A 25,086-nucleotide genomic window follows, 5' to 3' on the forward strand; every position below is an offset into this window, starting at 1 on the left:
TATGCATTTAATGATTAATTTGAAACAGAATGAAAATCAAATTTGGATCAGTGTTATTTTCTGTTTTAATATTTTAATAATTTAAATATTTAATGGTGAGTGTTTTTGTGACTTGAGTCTAGTTATCTTGGTATATACCTCCATTGAGGATACTACCTACAGTCAACATCTTATTACCTAAGCAGGGAATAGAGAGAACAGAGAGTGATATGAGCAGAGACCTTTCATTGCTGATACTTGAGTCTGGACTGTGAGAGAAGTTTGTATCTATGATATTCTAATACAGTATTAAATCTCTAAATAGGTGTATCGGCCATTACATAGCAAGTCAAACCTCAAACTCTCTAATTGATAGAATTATTTGCTTTGGCATCACACAGCTGCAATGTTCATATTAAGAGTCTGCATATTCTTGAATATTTGCAACTTCAAAATTGTGAAACTTTGTATCCCTTTAAAATTATTTTAATTTGAAAATTGAGAGTGAGGTTGAAGGCACAACTTGTTAGATGCCGTAGCTAGCACTCAGTGACCCACAGTGTAGGCCTGATTTATTATGCAAATACAAAGCCAGAATAATATATTCTGTTTAATCATGCAGGGTTTTTTTTTTTTTTTTGATGGAGTGTCCAGTCATATAAATGAATATTCTATGAATCTAAAATCTACTTCAAAAGGGGAGGTATTTATATGGGCTTGTAAGAACAAGGTGCCAGAACTGTGATTTTCAGAATATGCCTGGTCGATGGTAGAAAACAGTTTGTCTTTAAACAACTGAATTTTATAATGAGAAAATTATCAGAAGCTTTTAGCTACTCAGATTATTGAAGTGAAAGATGAATTCATCCATTATGAGCTATATAAAACCCATTGATTACTTGACTTGATTACTTAAACCTCATGGCCTGAGAATCTTGTCTGACTGATATATCCTCCCTTCACCCAGAATTTATTATTGAAGAATGATTTTATGATACTGCAACATTTCAGGTAAGCACTGTTCTCTCAACAAACATGAGGAGATAATTCACACAGGCAAATGATAGTATATTTAGAGGCCAGCAGCGTTTCTTGGCAGTTATTAACTATTCCCACACCAGTGCCAAAACTCACATCTCAAGTCTACAACCTGAACTCAGTGGGAGAACCATGACAAATTTTGTTTCTAGCATTTTTTCTCAGAGTCCACATGCCTTTCAGGAAAAATATCTTTTTTAAATCTAAGGACTAATACACATATTAGAAAAGATTAATTGGAAAATTAAGAATATGTGAATCATTGCTAGGATTTTGTTGACATGGGTTGCTTGCCAAGATGAAAACAAATATTGTAAAATTACTTTATTCCTTTCTTTTAACCTTTAAGGTGAGGACTATCATCCATATTTTATAGATGAGAAATCTTCAGAGAAGTTAAGTAAATTTTCCAGTGACATTCAACTGAGAAATAGCAGGGTTAGGGTTTCAAATGGATTCTTTTTTCTTTTTACCTGTTCTTAGAGAAGGAGTATCAGTGATTTTAGATCTTGATTTTTCAAAAACTATGAGAAGAGTATCATAGTAAAAGTTATATACAGGAAACAACCACACAGAATATAAAAATTGTAGTAACGTATTGTTAAAATGCCAACATAATGTGAACCTATATAATATGATGGTTGTCTTCTAGTTCATTTCAAAAATCAGATCAGTGATTATGACTAAGATTGCAATATTCATTGCAATTATCTAAAATGCAAACTGAGCAGACTTTTGCCAGATTCCTTTCTATCTCTCCAAACCATAAGAGATTGATGAATCCTTTTAAGAAGAAAATTGGGGTGAATTTTTTTTTGAAAAAAGAACATAAAAGCATACAACTTACACTCAAACTGGCAACTTTTAAAGCTGTGTGATTTGTAACTTCTGAAGAAAGCCAAGGCCAAGATTAACTCATGCTATTCTTAAAATTATGAAGACCATCTGCCTTCCAGTATGTTAATACAGAACCAATCTCTGAAAAGTGCCTCTCATTACTGAAATAATAATAATGCAGAATGTTGTGCAAAGTGTGTTTATATGATTGCAGCATTTTAAAGAAACTTTAATGCTTCAGGGCCATCCTTAAAAAAGTATATTCAATAGTATTTTGAGACAATTCTATTTACTGCATCCATTCTTGTCATATCCTTTATTCTTTATTTTTTGTAATTCTTCCATAAGACAGTTAAATGCAGACAATTTTTGCTTTTAAAAGTTTATCTCTTTCTACTACTCTATTCCTACTTGAAGCTATATATATATATATATATATTTTTTTTTTTTTTTTTTCTTTCTGTTTTTATCATCAGTTGCCATGAGAACAAATGAGCTACTTTGTTTTACGCGGTGGGTAGTTTTCTGGTTCTGTGGTTTGGGGAAGAGGATCAGATTTCACAAAATCCCCTTCATGTCTCTGTTTAAAATAAGGCCAAGAAGAGTAGGAATGAGAAAGATCCTCTAATGATCATTGCCCACATGGCTTTTGCTCTTACATTTCTTTTCTGTCGCTGTACTATTATGAGCACGTCCTTCTTTCCATGGTACCTCATGTACCATTCTGGGGCAGCACCAGATATTGGAGGAAAAAAGCACACAAATGGGGCTTATACAGGATCCAGTGGTTGGTCAAGGTAATGTACCACTGTACTTTAGCCATTAGGCTGTGATGTCTCTGCAAGTAGAGACCAATGATGTTTTCTTTTGTGTCTCTAGTGCCTAGCACATGGTAGGATGTACAACAAAATGCATTTGTGTTGGAATGAGACTGGCAGTCCCATCTCTCCCACTCTCTACATATTGGTGTGCTCATGCCACAGTATGTGACTCCTTATGTTTAGTTAAGGGACTGGAAACTTCTTAGGAGTGATAACCATACTGTTTGGTGGAGTTTGTTAGAGACAGAACACCAAAGTTTGGGGCAGTTCTGTGCATTGTCAAAGAGACATATTTGGTAGAGGTATGGTGGAAGGATGGATGGTGGAAGAAATAAATTGCAGGAGACTTTTTAACAGACATAGGAGCACAATAGGAAGGAGTAGGCAGAAACTTTCAAAAGAGGTTTGAAATAAATACCTATTTCAGTGACTTCACAGGATTATTATGAAGGGCCTGTGCTAAGAATCATATAAAGAATAGTAATTAAGACAAAAACAGTATTGTTGGGGGTTTGAAGCTGCTAGTTAATCACATTCATTTCCCCTCCAAATTCCAAATCAATAGAGCCAGCTTCACTTCTGCCTGTTTTGATTAAAGAACATAGCAGGAATGTAACTTAGACTAGGTTTCCTACCACATCCTCTCTCCTCCCCACGTCTAAAATTCAGGTGTGGAGGCTGCATCTGCAGAGCACACGCTTACCTAAGCGGCCACGTGGAAGCTAGTGGCCAACCCTGCACGTTATCAAGCACAGCAAGTCCTACAGTCCAAGATACAAGTGGCACATTCAGCCTTTAACATGTCAGTTTTGCCTACAAGAGAAATAAGGACCAATGGCTGTAGAACTTGAGTGGTTTAACCAATTAAATAAATCATCCCCCCAGTGGAAGGCAGCTACCAAGAGAAATAAGAAGGGGTAGATTCTTTCTCCCCATTACATCTGAGCAATAAAGTTCCTCAAATACAGGTTGGCAGGGATTAAGGGGAAGGACATGATTTCTTTAACATGACTTCTCCATTGTCTTTGTGGCCCTCCCATCTCTTTTCAATGATGTAGGATTCAATTCTCTGTTAGCTTTTAGCATGATGTCTCTCTGGCTACCATAACCCATTCTAATGACACCGGACTCTAGACCCTGGCTATTCCATACTCTGGACCTTCCTTCTAGTAGTATGTCTCCTTAGGAACTCCCCAAGCCCTGTAGGAAGGACTGGGTGAAAGGATCTTTAATGAACTGGGTGAATATGAAAACTCTAGAGAAGTCCACTTCACAGATTAATCTCTCTTGGGATCTCTTTTCATAATTCACATATACCATCACATCGCTACACAATTAGAATACAAGCTACAGAATTTAATCTTAGTAGTGTTTAATAGTCTCTCTCTCTCTTGTTCTCTCTTTTTTTATACACACACACACACACAGCCAAAAAATTGTGATTGCATGATTTATAAACCTTTCTCCATAACTGTGGACTAGAGGTTGTGTGTGCACGGAGGGGGGCTATTCAAGAATCATTCTTTACTATGAGATACGCATGACAACAGCAGCTGCAATTATGAGCTGATTAGGTAGATAATTGACAACACAAGTGCACTAAAGTTGTATTCCATTTGTTTCAATTGTGTTTAATGTAAGTGGCATTTTGTATTTCTCACAAAGTGAGGCTTCTAATCAAGGCACAAATGATCTTCTAATTAACCGTCTTTGTCTGATCCTCTGGAATAAAATGTAGTTTTGTTTAGGGAAATCAAGTAAGTGTTCGAATTGTCCTAGCCTTTACCATGAGGCTTCTGTCTGCTCTTTCCAATGGCTTTGTCATCAGAGCCAGAAAATTAGTGATTATACATTGTGAGCCTCATGCAATCACTGAGTGAATCATGCCAGTATCTTTACCAGCCAGGCATATTATAAAATTCTGAATTATGACTTGGTCATATTTTCTAATTTTGTATCCAGTGGCTATGATTGTCATCACAATGTTTGTAAAAGCATTCCCTAGCCAGTGATTCGTAAGCCTGAATGCATATCAGAATCACCTGAGAGGCTTTTAAAGCCCACAAATACCCTGCCTATTCCAGAACATGGTAAGAATCTCTAGATGAAGGACCCCATGGTAGGTGATTCTAATATGCACCACAGTTGGGAATCACTGAGAGAGACCAAAGGTCAGCAATATTTTTCCATAGAGGGGAGATGGAAAATGTCTTAGGTTGTGTCACAACTACTCGGCTCTTATAGGTGTGCAGCTCTGCCATGAAAGCAGCCATAAGCAATGTGTAAACAAATGGGTAGTGCGCTATCCTGGTAAAATTCTGCTTATAACTATGACATTGTGATTTATAATAAGAAACATATATATTTGGTCTTGCTTTTGTTTCTGACAGACAGCTCCTAAAACCCTTGGAATTGCCTTAAGCCTGGAGAGCACAATGTTGTCTTTTGTTATGTCAGTGAAGTTGGACCACACCCAAGGCTGGTTTCCAGGAGAACCAGCTGCGGATTAGAGGGTAGGAACTTTCAGTCCACCACTCCTGATTTCTGGGAAGGGGAGTAGGGCTGGAAGTTGAATCAACCGCCAATGACCAATGATTTAATCAATCATGCCTATGTAATGAACCCTCCATAAAAACCCACAAGAACGGGGTCAGGAGAGTTTATAGGTTGGTGAAAACATGGAGGTTTTGGGAGAGTGCCACACTTGGAGAGTGTGTGGAAGTTCTGTGCCCTTTCCCCACACCTCACCCTATGTATCTAACCCAATGCAGCTGTTCCTGAGTTATATCTTTTCAAAATAAACTGGTACTCTAGTAAGTAAGAACTTCCTCTGAGTTCTGTGAGCTGCTGTTGCAAAATAATCAAACCCAAGGAGGAGATCCTTGGAATCTCCAACCTGTAGCCAGCTGGTTAGAAGCACAGGTAACAACCTGGGATTTTGACTACTGTCATGTGTGTGTGTGTGTGTGTGTGTGTGTGTGTGTGTATGTATGGGGCGGGTGGGGGATAATCTTGTGGGACTGAGCCCTTAACCTGTAGAATCTGATGCTACCTCCAGGTAGATAGTGTCAGAATTGAATTAAATTGTAGGACCCCCAGCTTGTGTCACAGAGAATTGCTTGGATCAGGTACCTCCCCTCAGCACATATGCACATTATAACTGGGTCCCAGAACGCTTGCAGTAACCAAAGACAGCAAACCAAATCTGGCCTGACCTTAAGGATTTGGAATAGCAACCCATTAATCCTGACTTTAGCCTCAGAATCCAGTAATTAGTTTAATAAATGAGCACCCAGAACTGTGTGTTGACCGACAGAGAAATAAAGAGAGCATTAGCTTTAGAGTAAAAAATATCTCAGTTCCCAGCCTTGCTTCCACCACCACTATTGCTGTATAAAAATATGGGAATGTCATTTAACCTACTGAGATGCAGCTTCACTCCAAAAATAGGAATAACAATACTTAACTCAAGGGATTATGGCGCTTCTGGATTTCTCAGGAAAATTCGATAGTTTTTCTAGCTAATAATACCTCACATTTATTGAGCATTTACCATATAGCAGGCAGTGTTCTAATCATTTTATATTCAACTACTTATTCTCCTCTGAAAAAGAAAGATGAAAATGGCACTGACTTGTCTTCAATGAATTTTCACCATAATGGGGAAAAATACATATTCGTAAATTGCTACCTTTCAAGAGGGAATGTGGTAAAGCGGTACATGGTAAAAGATTTGCAGCAATATATTAGGTATTAAGGATGGAGAGATCACATATAGCTGGGTTAATTAAAATCTTCTGAAAAACAACTGGTAACAAATTCTGGTAGCTAAAGGCTGGGTGTAATTTCATTTTGCAGATCTGAGAGAATTAGAAGGAAGAGTGTGGGCAAAAGAAAAAGTTGTGGAAGTGGGAAAGGCTGGGATGTGTCTAGGGATGGTGGTCTATGGCTGGAATTGTACTTAAGAAAGTTAGAGTCAGAACATGCAGGGCTCTGATTTCCCGGTTAGGTAGTGGAACTTATATAAATCAATAGAGAAGTATTTAAGGTTATTAGAGGTGAGCACTATGCTGTGGGCTTTGATATAGAAAGATTAATCTCACAATGGAGGGAAGGAGCTGTGTTATTGCTCCTTTATTATACTCACTACATAGAGCTGTAATGATTAAATGAGTTAGTATAAGTAAAGCTCTCAGAATGTTATCTGGAAAAGAGTAAATACTATGTAATTGGTAGGAATTATTATTGTCCCATAAATAATATGGAACGATTATCCAGCCTTTTTCTTATTGACTTGTTTGTTTATTTTCAATGTGTCTAGTTTAACACAGCTCTAGAAGGAAATTATAGATGTACATGCATCTTAAACATTCTTTAAGAATTTTAAGAAAACAATGTCAAAATTTGGACGTAAGGCAAAGAAGGTGGTGAGAAGCCTGTCAACGTCATACTGGTGCATTAACCAGCCTTTCCCCAGATTATTTAATTTAGACCTAATACCTTTGCAGATGGAGCCACAGGAGGCTTCGAGCAAGGGCAGTACCCATATGCCCAGAAGTGCAGCAGTGGAACGTTCGGTGGGCTGGAAACAGGGAGAGGAAACCAGAGCTCAGTTAAGCTTTCCAGCTATGAAGTTATGAGAATCTTAATTATCGTGGGGGGAGCAGAAGTGTGAAGGAGGACACAGATTCAAGAGCCTTGCTGATCTATTTCACCGTTAAGAAATAGAGGATGATTGAGCGGGAAGAAATAAGCAAGAAGTCCTGATTAATGTTTTCTAAATGGGGGTGTCATGAAGAACACTAGGGAGATCTCAAGGAAGAGATTTGTGGTGAAGTTGTGTTTGATTTGTAGTAGATTCAATCTGACCGTGTTCTCTTGGAGGTATTCAGAGCAGAGCTGTCTTGCAGGCAGTTGGAAATGTGGGAATTAATCAAATCCAAATAGGAACTCTGTAATTCCATAAATAGGACAACTCTGAAAATGGTAAGCAGAGAATGCCCACTACCTTTTCCTTTACTGTTGGCTCGAGATGTGGTCAGGCCGAGGCCTAACTCACCTAATTCAAAATATCTGTAAGGGTCAACCCTCTGCATTTTACTTTCATGTTTCATTGAAAAAAGTGTGTTTATTGTTGTTTGGAAAGCTGCATTTTTTTTTTTGCTAAACTTTATCATACAGCCACAAGTAGCCTAGCAATTGTAATGGCTGTTGACAGTAGATTATGGTTATATTTTTGTAAGATGGTACTCATTATAACCTTTATTTCTAGGGTAACTAAATTCTCCACTGTCTGTGGCTACAACCCCACAACCCTTCCCTTCCAAAAAAGAGACCTACACCAAAACAAAGCAAACACACACAAAAAAGCAGTTGAGCTCATGAATTCCTATGCAACCAGTTTTACGCAACTAGTTAGTAATCAGTTGGAATAAATTCCACTGGTATTGTTACTTAACATTTTTGACCTCTAATTTATTGTGTAGCCCTGTTTACAGTGAGCACATTTCTGAATTAAGACAATGAAGCTGGTGCTGGTATAATCATTTTTTTATACACTTACACTCAATTGGGCTTCACTCTCTAGCCCTTTTGAAAAATCATCCTTCAAGTGAGTAATGTCAGGATCTTTGTCCCCACAATCTACTACAACCACAGCTTATACCAGTGTTTCTTTAATAGTGGCTGTTGAACTAGTTACTCTTAAAGTAACCAATTGTTTAATTGAACTAACCAGATTGTGTTGGTAGCTTAAGGCACTTTTATGCTTCCCGAGGAGGGTTTATTATCAGGTTAAAAACCCTTTCTATTCGATAGTAACAAATACCTTCTATGATCTTCACTCAGTTTTTTTCTTAACCATTATTATTAGTATTTGGTGGGTTTCCAGTTCAGTAACAATTTCCAGTTCTGCTATCACTCAAAACATGCAAGTCCTTTCTTAGCTATATCTTTATCCTGTTCCCTTAAAGAAAGAAAGAAAGAAAGAAAGAAAGAAAGAAAGAAAGAAAGAAAGAAAGAAAGAAAGAAAGAAAGAAAAAAGTAGATTCCACCTTTTATGATGAAACTAATAGCCTCCTGAAGAGGGAGATTAAGTAAAACCCATCTCGTTTTGTTGCAACTAGCGATTCCACAACCAGGCACCTTCTCACCAGTAATTATGATATGGCAGCTTTCATTTCAGAAGGTATCAATAAATGGAATCACACCAATCCATCTGTAACACCGCTGGTGTGTCAATGAAAATAAGGGAAATTGCAGCAGCGAAAAAAATCCTGTGTCTGAAACTAAACAAACGAAGCATACAGGGTCCCTAAGAGGGTTTTTATCAGCATAAACAATATCAGCTTAGCAATGATGACTCACAGAATTAGAAATAAAAAGGGTCTTATTCTTGGTAGGTGTGCTATAAAGACAGAATATACTGCCACATGCCAGGTGTTGCTGGTGACAGTTTGTTAAAAATATAGATTTTCTCTTAGAAAATGACTTTCTTTGTTCACTTGGGGCTAATGTTATCTCATCGAGAATAACACACTCATCATTAATTCCTTATAACAAACAGCATTTCCTACTCTTAATCGAACGCAACCCAACTCAAAGGGGGGTAAGCAAAAGGGAATTTCTTGCACACCTTCCTTTCTCAAAGTCTGTGTCACTGAAAAGCCCAATATTTGGGGTTTGCTTTATTCCCAGCTACATTCAGGTCCTCAAGGAATCGTTAGTCTTAGTCTATTTCTCTCCACATATCAGTTCTGTCTTTCTCTCATCCCATTTCCTGAGGCAGGCTCCCACTCTGCCATGGTACATGCAGCCAGCTCCGGGATTTTATCTTATCAGCTGAGCAGTGCCAGTAATTCCCACACCTGCATTTCACTGACAGATGTCAGGCCCATCTCTGAATCAGTTACTCCAACTGAATGAAATGGAGTCTGTCTCAATGACCAGGTCTGGGTCATTGTTAAAAGTTGGAATGAAAGTACAAGAACGATGGTTTCCTACTAGAAAATCAGCGTGATGAACGGATGCTAAACCTACACAAACAAATAATGTCAAAAATCTACCAGCTTTTGAAATGTTTTATCTTCCTTTGTGAAGAGAGCCCCTTTCATTCCTTGGGCAGAGCAAGTCCCTTACCTCCTGGCATTTTCAGCACTCAAAGGTTTTTTGACCATAGCCTTTCTTACACTGTCACATGATTATCATTGGCATTATTTCCTTAGGCATCTTTCTCTCCCATAGAAATGTAAGATTTTTGAAGGCAGAGAAAAAGTAGCTTTTTGCCATCTTATATAAACTTCAACACTGCCCCCACAGTAGAGGCTCAGTAAACATTCACAAATGCTTTCATAGTTGGGTCTTATATATTCAAATCATTGCCCTTTCTTTTTTTCAGCAAGTCCAGGTTTTCTTCTTCTGAGAAGACTGTTCCAGTGGTTTTTAATTTTACTCTCTATTTTCTAAAATAAAGATATTTTCTAAAATTTTATTAGTTCAATCAATAAGGGAAATATCTCCCACATGAAGTCTTTCTTAAGCACCCTGGTCTTTATAGATGCCTATTAAATGTGTTAGTTAATAACATCCTTTATGCCATTTTAATGCCTTTTTATGAGTTTTTGTATCATATCTAGTTGACTATTGAAATGCCATATCTTACCTAATATTCTTCTGTACTCTTCAGAGCCATTATATGAATGCTTGGTTAATACTTGGCACGTTGAAAAGTGTGAAACACAAGAAGTCAAAGGGAAAAATATATTATGAAGTTTGAGATGGCTAAAAAGACCTCAACTAAATAGGTATGTAGTGATATAAACTAAAATACCGATAGTCAAATCTGTCTGAAGGTGAATATAGGTGAGATTTCTTCATTTCTTATTTTTCTAGCACAGATCTGTTTTCTTTATGTGATTAGGAAAAAAAAAGCAGGCTTTAAAAAATTCCAGAGGGGGCACTTGCCCACAGATGGTGATCAGACTTATCAGTAATAAAAGTATTTAAGGTCTTTATATGATTGATTCTCTTATAACAAAAATTGGCTTCAGAACTCTGGCAGAAATAGGGGGGATTTTATTTTTATCCTTAAACTCCACCAATGGAGCTGGCTAAAAGGATCTGTCTTATTCTGTAGTCTCACAGAGGCAGAGCCTGAGACAAAGATTAGAGAGAAAATAGTTTAGCAGGTAAATGAGGAAAGTGAGACGGAAAAGGGAAGGAAATGAATAAAGGACATGTAATTAATCGCTTCCAATACTGAGCTTTCTGCTTCTGGGGAACTCTGGAAACAGTGAAGACCGTGGCCCCAGATTTATCCCAATCTAGAGGTAGGAAAATTGGACTATTTATACACCAACTTCCATCAGTCATTATTTGGGAACTGTTCTTTTTTTTTTTTTTTTCAGTTGAAATATAGTTGATTTACAATGCTGTGTTAGTTTCAGGTGTACAGCAAATATATATATTCTCTTTCGGATTCTTTTCCTATATAGGTTATTACAAAATATTGAGTATAGTTCCCTGTGCTATGCAGTAAGGTCCATGTTGTTTATTTTATATATAGTAGCATGTATATGTTACTCCCCAATTCCTAATTTATCCCTCCTCTCAACCTTTTTCCTTTGGTAACCATAAATTTGTTTTCTATGTCTGTGAGTCTGTTCCTGTTTTACAAATCAGTTCATTTGTATCTTTTTTTTGATACCACATGTAAGTGATATCATATGATATTTGTCTTTCTCTGTCTGTATGACTTACTTCACTTAGTATGATAATCTCTAGGTCCATCCATGTTGCTGCAAATGGCAGTATTTCACTCTTTTCAGTAGCTGAGTAATATTTCATTTTATATAAATATTTTATGTAAATATATATATATATTATACACCACATCTTCTTTATCCATTCCTATGTTGATGGACATTAATACGCACACCCCAATGTTCATCACAGTCTAAATGGGAGCTGTTGTTGATGGACACTAATTCCCCGACACTTCAGGCCTGCAGTGCACATGGGCAGAGAGGCTCTCGAGCCGCAAAGAGAGATGCATGGCAAGGAGATTCATGTGCTGGCAGTTGAAATTCTAGCTCATGTGCATTGGAATAGAAAAGGGTAAAGTGATATGTGTGGGGGCCAACAGTGTCCACTCTACAGCTGAACATGAAGGCTCTGTAAGGGTAATCTGTATAGTGGACTTTGAACCCCTCAAGGAAAACAGGATCTCACTAGTTCTAATAGTGAGATCCCTAGAAAGCTATCTGTTTATGTGACTAATAGATACTTTTAACTTGATGACAGTACCAAGTCTTTGTTTAAAAAACTAATATACAAAATTTGGAGACCTGTGTGAAGTCAACTTGATATCCCTATGGAGCTCACATCAAATGCTTGCCAGGTGTCAGTTACATTAGCTATTTTGCACATACACGTCTGTATTCAAAACTCAGCAGTCTATGAGACAACCTCATGTGTTATCATCTCTACAAGCCATCATGGTACAGCCAAGATCAGAGAGATTCTGAAGTCAAGCGTAACTAGATTCAAATTCTAGCTATGCTAATGATTAGCTACTATTTCTGGGCAAGTTATTTAGTGTCATTGACCTTCAGGTTCTCAACCTATGCAATGCAGATACTATTAAACACCCAGTAGATCTGACAATTACATGCACATACATATAGTACCATCAGAGAGACTGGCAGGTAGTAGACATTCAGCAAAATATTAATTTTCAGCAATAGGAGGAAATAGAGTATTATAAAAGTAGACTTAAAGATCACAGTTAGTGTGTTGAAGCTAAAATTAAATCCAGATCCCTGACTCAAAATACAGATGTAATTGCACATCAGTCATCACTAGAGATCTGTGCCTCTGCTTTTTCTCTCATAGGTGCCTTTCCAATGATAACTATAATTATTGTCCCTGACGCATAAAACCAAGACCTCCTATTGAGATCTATTATTATCCAATTTATGTCTCAGAAGTTTAAATTGCTAATTAAGTGATTTCAATGCAAATTTTATATTGAATCTTAGTTTTATTTGAAGTGCTGTTCTGCTATAAGTATATTGCAAGAGAAATGGGATATGTTTAACCCCATCAATAACGCTTGCATTTTATTAAAATGATGTAGCCAAGAATTTGGTTTTGAAACTAGACTGATTGGGTTTGAATCCCATTGTGCTATTCAGTAGGTGCATGTGTGCCTCAATGTCCTCATTTATTATGTAAAATAATATATAATAAGTGTCTTTCCCCATAGAGTTTCTATAAAGATCAAATGAGTGAATACATATAAAGTGCTTAAAATGATGCCCATTTCCATGGTAAAAGCTCAATAAATGTTATTTATTGCATACCTCAATAAGCAGATGAGGGCATCAAGGAGGTCATAATAGAAGCAAGAAGATGATGCTAAGACCTCTAAATCCAAGTTTGGTCATTTAGCTCTTTCGGGGGCTGACTTTTTTTTAATGGTGGTGTATTTATTTTGATTCTTATGTCAATTCGTAATGACAATGTATCCTATTGAGTAAACTACAGTCATTGTTTTATTATTCTCTTGTGCGCTAATATCACTGCCTAAGTAATACCATTTTCTTTTGTCTACTGTTTCCTTTCATGCCAGTTTCTAATGGGAATCAGAAGAGTCAGTTATAAAATGACCCAAATGAAATTTATATGTGCTTTCTCTGTGATTGTGGATGAAAATGCCATGAAGGAGAGAAGACTGAATGAGGATGAGGAGAAAGAAGCTACTAATGTCAGGATTTGGCCTCATGGGTGCATTTGTAATGGAGACGGTAGCTCTGTGGGAGGGAGCCACATCCATAAGCACCTACGAAAGCATCTATGTGTAGAACGTAACTGTAGTTCTAGAGTTTGGGGCATTTTATATCTTTGTATCTATAGTGTGGTTTAGATGATAGGTATTTGAACTCTGATAAGTCATCAGTTATTATTTAACCACCATCACATGGTAAACTCAGGAACAGCCACACGCTCACAGAGTAACCAACACCATGTGGAAATGTTATGTTTAGAAAGGAAAAACTCTATTCCACTGAATTAGCTACTCTATAAGGGTAAGGTCTCTGGCCAGTTTATGCGGCCATCATATTCATTAAGGAACTTTAAGGGCAGAGCATTTAAGCCCTGAACATGTTCTTTTGTGGTGTTAATGAAGTGATCAAGAATAGAAAGCATTTTGGATGGAATTTAAGCAGATTCAGTAAAATGAAAACAGGGAGGTATCTGTGATACAGTGATACTAACATGATTACTTCTGAATGAGTATAATCAACAAAAACACAGCCAAAACTGTGGTAATTAGGGAAAGGAGCAAAGTGTATTTTAGCTCTTATGTGTCAATTATTTTCCATCATATTTGTCCTGGAGATGTGGCACCAAGCACAGATTTTCTTTTCCTCCTCCTAAAAATAGAAAGTCAAGTGCATTTATCTATGATACAACATGGAAGCCACCAATGAAAGTATATACAAATGTAGGAATCTGCTTTTATAGCCTTGGCCATTTTCCCTAGATGTGAAGTTGAGACAATTTGAAATCCATCCCCAAATTGAAACCAAATTTATCTCCTCCTCATAATAGTAGGAACTTTGTGAACAGGTCTCTTTTAAATAATAAAAGACATCAAATTTCCAAAGAGCTCACTGTCATTCTGACGAGGACATTTATACAGGAGAGGCTGGGATGCAAGGGGACACTTCCAGTCATAGGAAAGATCTGTAGCCTGAAATGACATTGGAGGCATTCAGTAAGGAGGAAGATAAAAAGACTGACACTGAAACACAGAGGGGTTTTGATTATTTCAGCATGTGATCCAAGAGGCAACAAATTCAGCAAGTTGAGAATTAGTATAATGTAATGGGACCAGAATTAAGGAACCAGAAAACTGAAAAGAGAGTAGTGAAAAGATTCTTTACCTAGGCAAGACAGATCAGGGTAGAATGTGAAAGAAAAGAAAGAAAATTCCTGTCAATCAGACAGCACATTCTCTTAAACTCAGCCCCCATCCTTAAAACAGAGTGCCGCTGAGGCGGGACTGTCATAGAGCCAAGATATTTCATAGATTTTCTGAATGTCAGGATATTTTTTTTCTTATAGAACTCAAACAACTTAGGAAAAATGTGACTTTTTTTAAAAGACAAATTAAATTCCATTTGCGAATGGATCAGTAACAATGCCAAATTGTCAAATTTTAAAACCTGTGAGGAAAGATGGAAGACATTTACTTGACAATTATCGGAATTTGGGTGACATCACCGAGCGCTAATTGCTTCTTCACAATTGAAGAAGGGGCTTGTCAAAATCGATTCAGTTGGATTTAACATAGAGTCCAAGAGCAAGTAAATGGAAATGAAGTGCTCTGTAAAGAAGGTGCTATTAAGAGAAGCAGATTGCTGTTCATGATGGGACTCCATAAAATAGGCATAAAGAGGTTAGAATAGGCATAAAGAGGTGATGGACAATTATAAGCCAGTAACAACTGAGTCATGTCCTAAGAGAAAAATGGGAGTTTATAAGGTACTTTCAAGATCTTAATGAGGAATTCATAGGTATTACAAGCCAAGTATGATTATTTTTCTTTCCCTTAAAAACATTGATATTATGTGGTTCTTTGAATGTTCTTTCAAATTTTCATTGCTGATCAATTTCCATAATAAAGACATCCAAAGTGACAATCAAAGTGAAGGGGATGAGATTTTTATATTCTTATCTTTTTCAATGAGTATATGGAAATGTGATACTCTATTTCAAGTCAGGAAATGTGTTAATTGGTCTTAATTTTGTTCCTAAAGTGATTATGGATCATTTTGCTTTGGGTCCATCAGATTTTCTTAGGGGTAATCTAATCTTAGCACACAATCATATTTGGAATGATACCTAGAAGTTTCCAATAGCCTCTGTGCAAGGCTTAGCAGCAGAAACTAGGAAATGAAGTCGAAAGAGAAGCTTTTTTATTATTAGTGTAGCTCACACTTCATATACTTTCTTTTCTTATTTTGGAGGATGAGGCATTTGGGAAAATTCATTATATCATGTGTATGCAGCTCTTGCACCAGAATGAATGTGCAAGGCAGACTTCTGGCAGTTCTCTCTGAGATGCACTGAAAAGATGGTCAGAATATCCCCAAAGATTTCACACGGTGGATAAAACATGTAGAGTAGTAATATGAGTCTCTGTTTGCCTTTGCAGGTTTACATATTTATAGATTGTGTAGTACACCCTTTTCTCATATGAGCCCAGCGTGGAATCATCATTCTCTCCAGCTTTCATCACATGGTTAAACATTCTTGTCTTCCTCCCTCCTTTCTTTTCTGCCTTCCATCCTTCTTTCCTCTCTCCCTTTCTCTTTTATCCTTCTTTCTTTTCTTCCTTCCTTCCTACCTGCCTGCATGAGGCATCAGGTGACATAAGATATTACAGGCTCTCTAGACCAAATAATCTGGGAATTGAGGTAGTACATGATTTTGAATTCTTTGTTGCAGGCAATAGAAACTAACAATGTTCAACTTTACTGGAACCCTGGGATTCTGGAAAATGGTGAAATTTAAGAAACCCTCTAACTCTTTTATGTCCTGGGCAACAGCTTACTACAAAGAACCATCCTTCCCCATATGACTTAAATAGACTCATGGATGCCCTTCTAGTTTACTTATGACAAGACCAGATACAGACTCTCCAAATTCCCATTCTTTTTGCCTCCCGAATGATTCACTCAAATGCTTGTCCCCACTGATCCATTACAACAGCATGCTCTTGAATCAAATTTAGTTAAATTTCTTTCCTTCCCTTAGGCCCCTGAACTTTGACTTATCCTCAGCCTAAGCCTATAAACAACTTCTTCTTAACAGCTCTCAGGGAACAGGCTGGTCTCAGGGTAAAACATTCTCTGATCTACAATCCATCAAACCACCCTTTTACCCCACTCTTCTACACCTGTTTTTTTCTAAACTTGTTTACTTCTCTTCATCAGAAAGAACTCTGTCCAACCTTTGAGAGCACTTGGATATCTTAAGGCCTGAGCACTCTCCTTATTGTAATAGGCCCTTCTCTACCTCTCTATCCCTTGCAATAATCGTTTTGAATAAAGCCCCTCCTTATTGTCTGGATTTTTTTTTTTAACTTGACAAAAACAATATAGATAAAGTCAAAAGACGTGAAGGAGCTCAAGGACATAAAGTAGTTAGCTGAATAAATGGATCTTAGAATGGACAAAGTCTAAGTAGAGATAATGTATCTTGGAGGAGAGTTGGTTTAGATATCGACAGTTGGGACTGATCACCTCTATACATTTCTTGCCCTTGTATTCCTTTCAATAGACAAATTCCAGGGACAGGGAGTTTGTCTTGCCTGACTTAGGTCACCAAAGGGCACACAGGGCTCTCTAATTGGAAGTCCCACCAATAGTAATTACAATGGAGGAAAGGTGATTCCTCAAATAAAAGCTGTGATCTTGTTCCAAGAAAGGAGAAAAATGTTTGCTTGGTAAAGACAACAGTAGTTTACTACAGGTATGATTCTTACCTGGGAAGCTTGGCACATTAAGATTTTCCACAAAAACACAAATACAGTATATGAGGGAATTAGAGACTTGGGTATCCATATACATGTGGCTCTATGCCAAGAATTCTCATGGCTAGTCTGAAAAGTAGCTACTTGGTGTCACTTTTATATATACATTTCTATTTTTTTGTCAAACAAATAAAATATTAACAATTATAATTATATAATTCTCTCTGTGTACTTTTATCTCAGGAGCCCAGCCTGTGCTGCAGTAACAGGGGAAGTTATAATTATGCAGCTGACTTTTTGTAACCAATGTGTAATCCACGTGTCTACATAAAAGAGATGCAATGTCCTCAAAGATTTCCTGACAATCTTCAGCTTTATAAGCAACCGCACAGAACTATTTCTCTCTGGCCTTATATTTTCTCTCATTTATTTTAGCAATATACAGGCACGGGATAAATTATGAGAGCTTTTCCCCCACCAAAAAGCATGTTATATTTCAGGTATATTTCAAACTAAGCTAGAGTTTGGTCTGTAGGATGAAACCTAGTTCTTTTAGTCAAAAAGCAAGACACTTCAAGAAATTTTCTCTGTATGTCTGAGAGTTAGGGAGAGAGAGTGAGCAAGAACAAGAAGGAAAGAAAAAGTTTTTAGTTTTAAAAAGACTAACAATGATATTTTAGCAGGGGCAGATTTTCACTAAGAAATCACATATATTTGTAACAGCTGTTCCTGAGCTAAGCCTGCTAGTTAATTTCATGTCAGGACTCAAATGAAAGTGGCAAGGTAAGTGTTATTTCTAAAGTGCCTTATGGCAGGAGAAGTCAGGATTCAGTTTGACTGATTCATAGACAATATGAATCCACTCAGATTCAGCTGATAGAAGGCAGCTGGGTCATGAATCAGCTGGATTCATTGCTCAGATATACTCGGAAAACTGATGGACAGAGCCACGGGAAAAATGAAACAAACAAGATAAAACAACAAAACAAACTGTCACTGCCACCAAATCTCTGTGGGAAGACCTAGAGGAGAAAGAGCAATTAGGGTTAGAAAAAGGGCACAGGTACTTATGAGGCTTCTAGCAAGTGAAAAGGACTGCTCTAACATTCATAACAGAGACTCAATAAGCTCTTGCAAATTGATTAATGCAGATCTTGCATATCTGCAAAAGCAATATTACTTTGAAACTAGATTCCTTGGTTTAAATACTGGCTCTACCATTTGCTAATTGTATTTCCTCAAATTACTGAAATTCTCTGAGATTTACTCCTGGAAAAGAGAGAACATAGTAGCTATTTCACAATTTGTTTCTGAGGAAATTAAATATGTTAATATGTTGTAGAATGCTTAGCAGTATCTGTCACATAGTAAATTTCCACTAAGTGCTAGATATTTTTTATTACTATTACTGTTACTCCGTAAGGACCCACAGACAACAATGATTGTTTGCTTTGGGAAAGTCAGTTTCTCCGAACCTGAGTTGCCTTTCTCATAAAATGAAACATTTTAACCATTGATTTCTATGTGATTATTTCAAGTTTACAGGATCCCTTCAAAATATGACACCATGTAACCCTCACAACAATGTAGGAGGAAGCAGGTGAAATTATTTTCCATTTTGCAAATGAGATAATAGAGGCCCAGAGAGATTAATTGACTTGCCCAATCACCGCCATTACGTAAGCGTTATGTTTGTGGTAGAGAGTCCTGTATACTTTCCACCATGATTTCTAGAATCTCCCTAAACATAAAGATGCTTGTAGAGTTTGTCTTGTTGAAGCTTTGAAGTCAGTAAGCAGAAACTCATTCATTAAATCTCTCTCTCTCTGATTCCACAGTAGCCACAGGACTATATAACCTTATTGTATTATAGTCTACTTGAGTCAAGTTGAGCAAGAGACCTTGATTTATTGCTGAGAACATTGTACCCATCCGGTTCTGCTCCTCTGGCTTATGGAGTGCCGCTTATTTTCATATTCACGTCAAAGTGATGATTTTGCCAATACCTCTGGGGTCACCTGATCTAATGATGAAGCTAGAGTATGACTCAGTCACCTGATATGGGATGAAACTAGCTGGAGATCTTTAAGAAATTTGTTCAGACTGATTTCTAACGTCATGGTTCTTCTTAATAGCATGAACTACAATGCCAAAGCCTTTTGGAATGGTTTATTAACCTGTCAGAGGCATATCTATGAATAATAATGAAGTCAAGGAGATGATATTACCTTGCAGCTGAAAGTGTGTTGGAGAGCTTTTCCTGCCCTCAGTCTCATCCTATAGAATGTAATCAAGTATAATGGTAGCATACTTCCCACCCCCAAGCTTCCTTGCTGCCTTGCATTCCCTCAAAAACTCAAAACCAGTGTCCAACAACCAAACAAATAGTAGCATTAGATTATCACTAATAACATGTTACAAGAAAGGAAGGATTCCTTTAATTCCCTAACAGCAAGGTATGCTTTTTATCAGCAGGAATTTCAAGAACAGTGTCAGTTACCCCGACAGAACAAGCTCAGATTGACAGGAAGTGTCACCCATCAGGTTCTCAAGGCTCTATGAAAGTTTTAATGTATCATTATTCACCTTTAAATAAAATACAGCTAAGGCTGACACTCAGGCTTGTAATGAGATGAGCACCATTGATGTTTTCTGTATAGTAAGACAGGAAACATATCCAGAAAATTCCCGGAGAAGAAGAGCCATCATTTTTAATGGGAAATAGCAGTCATCGGGTACTTATTGGGTATCCACTTTATTCAGCCCTTGGCTAGACACTATGTGGGAGCTTTGGAACAAGTAAATGAAGCAGAGTTACCTTTTAGGAATTCATGACTTCTCCGGGGAGGTAAAATGTGTATGCTGGAGATAATTTAAAAATCATAAATGAACTGAAAGCTAAATTGAAGCATAGGTAAGTGTGTGTGTGTGTGTGTGTGTGTGTGTGTGTGTGTGTGTGGATGATAAAGGGAATACGTGTTTTGAATAATCAGGAAGGGGACAACTATCCTAGAGAAAGGAAGTATGGTGAAGAGGAGAGATAAAATCAATTCTCTCCTGACAACCTAATACACAGAAGGCTATGAGCTAACCATTTTGCTTATATTGGATGGAAGGATAAAGATAACATCAGGAGGATTACCTAGGTCAATTGAATGAAAACTTCCAATTTTTCACTCTCCTATAGTAGAGTTACACATCTATATTGTACAATAGTATTCGGTGGGTGGATGTACCTTTTCTTCGCTTTGGTCTTGGCCAAGTGACTTGGCAAATGAGTTGTTAATAGATGCGATGGGAGTAGAAGCTTGACATGTAATCTCGAGATTTCTCTTGTGTCTTTTGATCTGCTATGTAAAAAGCAGGTCACTTAAGTATTTCCCCTTCTGCCCAGACCTGAGAAGGAACATGCACGGAGCCAGATCCAAGCCCAACACTAGAGTGCATCTGAGCGCAGCTGAATCCCACTATCCTGAAGCACAGCTCCCCAACAGAGCTCCAATTAGATGCGCTAATTTAACCTGCAGATAAGAGCAGGAGAATAAATGCTTCTTGTTATAAGCCACTAAGATAGTGGAGTCTTTTGCTACACAGCAAATGCTGACTGATAAAGAAATTAAGGTTGCCGTCATATAAATTTAACCTAGAGGGGAAATAACAGTTTGTGTTCAAGTATACTCTTCAGTAACTAGAATAAGTGTCTTGAAAGAAGTATAAAGTATTCCGGGGAACCGGGGCCACAGAGAAGGTGAGAGGCCTCAGGTTTACAAAGACTTTCTGAAAGTGACAGCAATATCCTTAAAGGAAAGGTAGTTTTTGAGCAGATTGTGGAGAGGCAAGGGAAGGATGGAGAAGGGATCTGTACGGTCAGCACCTGTAGTTGTTTTTTTTTCTATGTAACCCAAGTGCCTGACACGATGAAGCTTTTGATTGCTGTGGCATCCTCTTCAAAGACAGCTGTTTCAAATCAATGCCTTGCCAGATACAGGGCTATATAAGGAGCCAGGCTGCCCCACCCCGGAAGTTCCTTTTTTTTTTTTTTAAGCACTCTCTGGTTGACTTAGTAGCTGACCATTTGTTTGCTAGTTTTTCCCTTCTTGCTCTTATGTTTTCAATTCCCGAGAAAGAGTGAACCTGTGAAACGGTAGACACCCTACCCTGGACCCTGATAAAAGCAGAACTCCAGGCGTGTGCACTCTCTTTCTCTCCCCGGGACCTTGCTGTGTGGCCCTTCCAGCACGCCATGTACCCTCCAGGACTTGTGAGTAATAAATCTTGTTTTTGTTTTTTCAAAGTTCCCTGATTGTTTTGTTGCTGTGGTGTATCTTGCAATTATAATAAGAGCCTCAAGGGCCAGTCAAGGTGGGACATTGGCTCCAAAAAGGGAAGTGTCTGTGGGGGTTGCTTGCCTTGGGCACAGGTGAGTGGCCCCAGGCATTGCTAGCCAATGGCATCACTATGGAGAGGCTAAGACCACGGCACAAAACAGTCTGAGTTTAGAAAGTGGAAAATGTTGGGAAAAGAAGGCGGTGTGTAAATGGGATGGTGTCTAATTTCTACTGTTGTTACTGAAGCAAGTTCCTTTGCGTAAATGAACTGAATGCTGCAGTGAAGCACGGGCAAGTGTCTGCTGAGACTCAGAGGTTGCCAGCAGAGAAGAGGTTTATTCACAAGGCAGCCAAGCGAGGGGATAGGAGAACAAATCTCAAATCTTCCTCCACAAACACAGGGTTTAGGGATATTTGTGGGATGAAGAGGCAGGGTGGTCTGGGGCATGGGGAAAAGTCACTGGAGGTAAGAAAATTGAGGTAATTGGCTTTCTGCTCAGGTGTATCTAAGCTACATGCTTCTTTAAGGGATGCCTGTTGAGAAAATGGTGGAGTTAGCATGTTCTGAGGGTGAAGTTTTTGGCCCTGTGATGTCAAAAGGTCACCGGCTGGACACTCCCCATTGGCAGTTGGAGGGTCAGTGGTCCCAACCAGTCTTAATTGGCTGGAGCTCAAACTGTACAGCAACTGATTCCAACTTCCTGAAAAATAACTCCAGCAAACATCTTAAGACTCCTAAGTCTATAGGGGTGGTGAAAGGATCTTGTAACTTACTGTTTAACAGGCCACATGATGCTTGGAGGATATGTAAGTTTTGTAAAAACAACTAAAACGAGCTTGATCAGTGAAGGCAGGTTATAGTTTATTATTTATTAAGCAAGTTATAGTTGAATGGATCTAAGTGATAATTACCCTCAGTTTCATTGCTGCCATAACAAAGTAGCGCAAATTTAATGGCTTAAAATGATATCCATTTGTCATCTCATAGTTGTGTAGGCTTGAAGTCTGTGTGCAGTGTCACTTAGCTAGGTACTCTGCATGGAGTCTCATAAGCCAAAAGCAAGATATTGGAACAACTGTGCTCTTTTCAGGCTCACTCAGGCTGTTAGCTAGATTCAACTCCTTGGACTTGTAGGACTGAGGTCCCAATTTTCTTGCTGGCTGTCAGCCTGAGACTGATCTGCTCTTAGTGGATGCTTGTGTTTCTCTCATGTGTCCCATGTGGCCTCCCTCTACAGCAGTGGTTGGGTCTATGTGTGAAGTCTGTCTCCTGCTTTCCAATTTTTCCTTCTTTCTCTTCCATTATAACTTTCTGACTCATTTGGTTTCCCATTCTGCTTTTAAGGGCTGGTGTGATTACATTTTATCCACCCAGATAATCAAGAATAATCTCCCTATTTTAAAATCAGTTGAGTAATAATTTTAATTCCATCTTCAAAGTCTTTTTTTTCACAGCAGTACCTAGAGCTGTGTTTGATTTAACAGCCAGAGGACAGGAATTGAGGGTGGGAGGTAGGGGCACTTCTTTAGAATTCCACCCACCATCAATGATACATAAGAAATTTCATCCTATTTGAATAAAACGAGGGAAACAGGTAAGTGAGTGTAGAGAGATAAACCTGGACACATAGATTAGGGCTTGAAATTGGAAAGCTTTCTATGCCAGGACAAAGGCAATAGGGAGCAATGAAAGTTTCTTGGGCAGAGCAGTCGTGCAATCAGAATTACATATGAGGATAAGTGATTATAGAACATCAGCAGTGCATTTTGTTTGGAAGAAGTTGCAGAAAAGAGTAATTCCAGTTTACAGCTTATTGCAATTGTTCATGGTCATTTTAATAATGGGTTTTAGTAGTAAATATTGTAAGAGGGACAGATATGAAATCCCATCAGAGTCGAATCTAAGACTTTGGCCCCTGAGTAATTAGAATGGAAATTAAGGGAGGAGGGGAGGATCAGGGATAACTGTGGTTTCAAGCATCAGTGATTAGAAAGAAGGCGATGCTATTAACCGAAATAGGGAATAAAATGTGTGAAAAGGTGGTTAAGGTTTATTTGGATGGTTTCTGAGAGGAGTTTCCCAACAGTAGTAGTTCAAAGTATGGTAATCTGGGCTAGGTGCTGATTTGGCAGCTACCTGCAAAGAGATGAATGGCAAAGTTTGGGGGTACTTATAATACCAGCAGGAGAGATTTGTGAGGAGACGGGGGGGTAGGGAGCAGAATGAGAGCTTGAGGATAAAACATTAAAGAATGTCTGTATCTTGTGAATAGGAATAAGAACAGGGTCCAGTGAAGAACACTGACAAAGCATCATGGAAGTCATAGAGTCAACGTAAGGGAATTCTACTGCCCCCAAAGGTGAACGTGAGAGAATTTCTGGAAGGGAGTGATGGACAGTGATGTAAACTGAAGAAAGATTAGTTAATTCATGTCTCTGTCAAGCATTAGGAGTTTACCAGAAACCAGTTTCTTCTAATAGATAGAGAAAGAGCTCATCTGCATTATGATCTCAAGATCCTGGAAAACATATGTAGCTGTGTTTTTAATTGTACCCTTCATTTTCAGAAAACTATGAAATGTTGCCCTCTAAGAGCTGCTGATAAGGAAATGTCTCTTGATTTCAAAATCACCTAGATAACTCATGCAACACTGAGGAAACAGAAATTACAGATTGCTTTTCCTTGGATTTTTAGGGGACAGAGGTTTTCCTAAAAAGCGTTGTTTCAGGGCTTCCTAGGTGGCGCAGTAGTTAAGAATCCGCCTGCCAATGCAGAGGACACGGGTTTGATCCCTGCTCCAGGAAGATCCCACATGCCATGGAGCAACTAAGCCCGTGTGCCAAAAAAAAAAAACAAAAAACAAAACAAAACAACAACAACAACAAAAAAAAGCGTTGTTTCAGCTGTTGGAGAGAACTAGTGATCCTTTCCAGAAAAGAACATTTTCAAAATGGAGTGGCATGTTTTTGACATGTCCCAGGTTAGTTTGTTAAATATTTCTGACATAAAGAGAAAACAAAGTGATTCTTAATTGATTACTACTGGCCAATGAGAAGGGACACAAGTTCTTTTCCAAAGTGTAAAAAGCTCTGAAATACCACCTACCCACCCTCAAACATGTTCCTGAACAAAATGCTTCTGAACAAAAATAAAAATGGAAGAGCTGCAGCTACTGAATGCAATGGGGAAAAATATCCAGATTCTTATTTGTGTCTAATTTGAACATGTATTTTTTTTTTTTATCATAGAATTGTTTATATGAATATCTGGTGCTGTTTTTGTTTCTCACTGGAGTTTGCAATCAAACATGAATTCTGTGCTGTTTAGTGAAAGCACAGTCCCCAACTTTACTCTCTCAGACTGCAACAGACATACAGACATGGCCAGCTGCCTATCCAGAAGATTCTAACACAGCTGCGCTTTTGTTTGGGTTATCCACTCTCTTAAACATGGCCTTATGTCTCAGGAAGCCAGTCCCAGGAATCTCATTCTTCTCTCCCTGGGAGTGGTTTGGGAATAGATGTGTGATACAATTCTGGC

The sequence above is a fragment of the Hippopotamus amphibius genome, chromosome 5, assembly GCF_030028045.1.
Source record: "Hippopotamus amphibius kiboko isolate mHipAmp2 chromosome 5, mHipAmp2.hap2, whole genome shotgun sequence".
Taxonomy (NCBI): Eukaryota; Metazoa; Chordata; class Mammalia; order Artiodactyla; family Hippopotamidae; genus Hippopotamus; species Hippopotamus amphibius.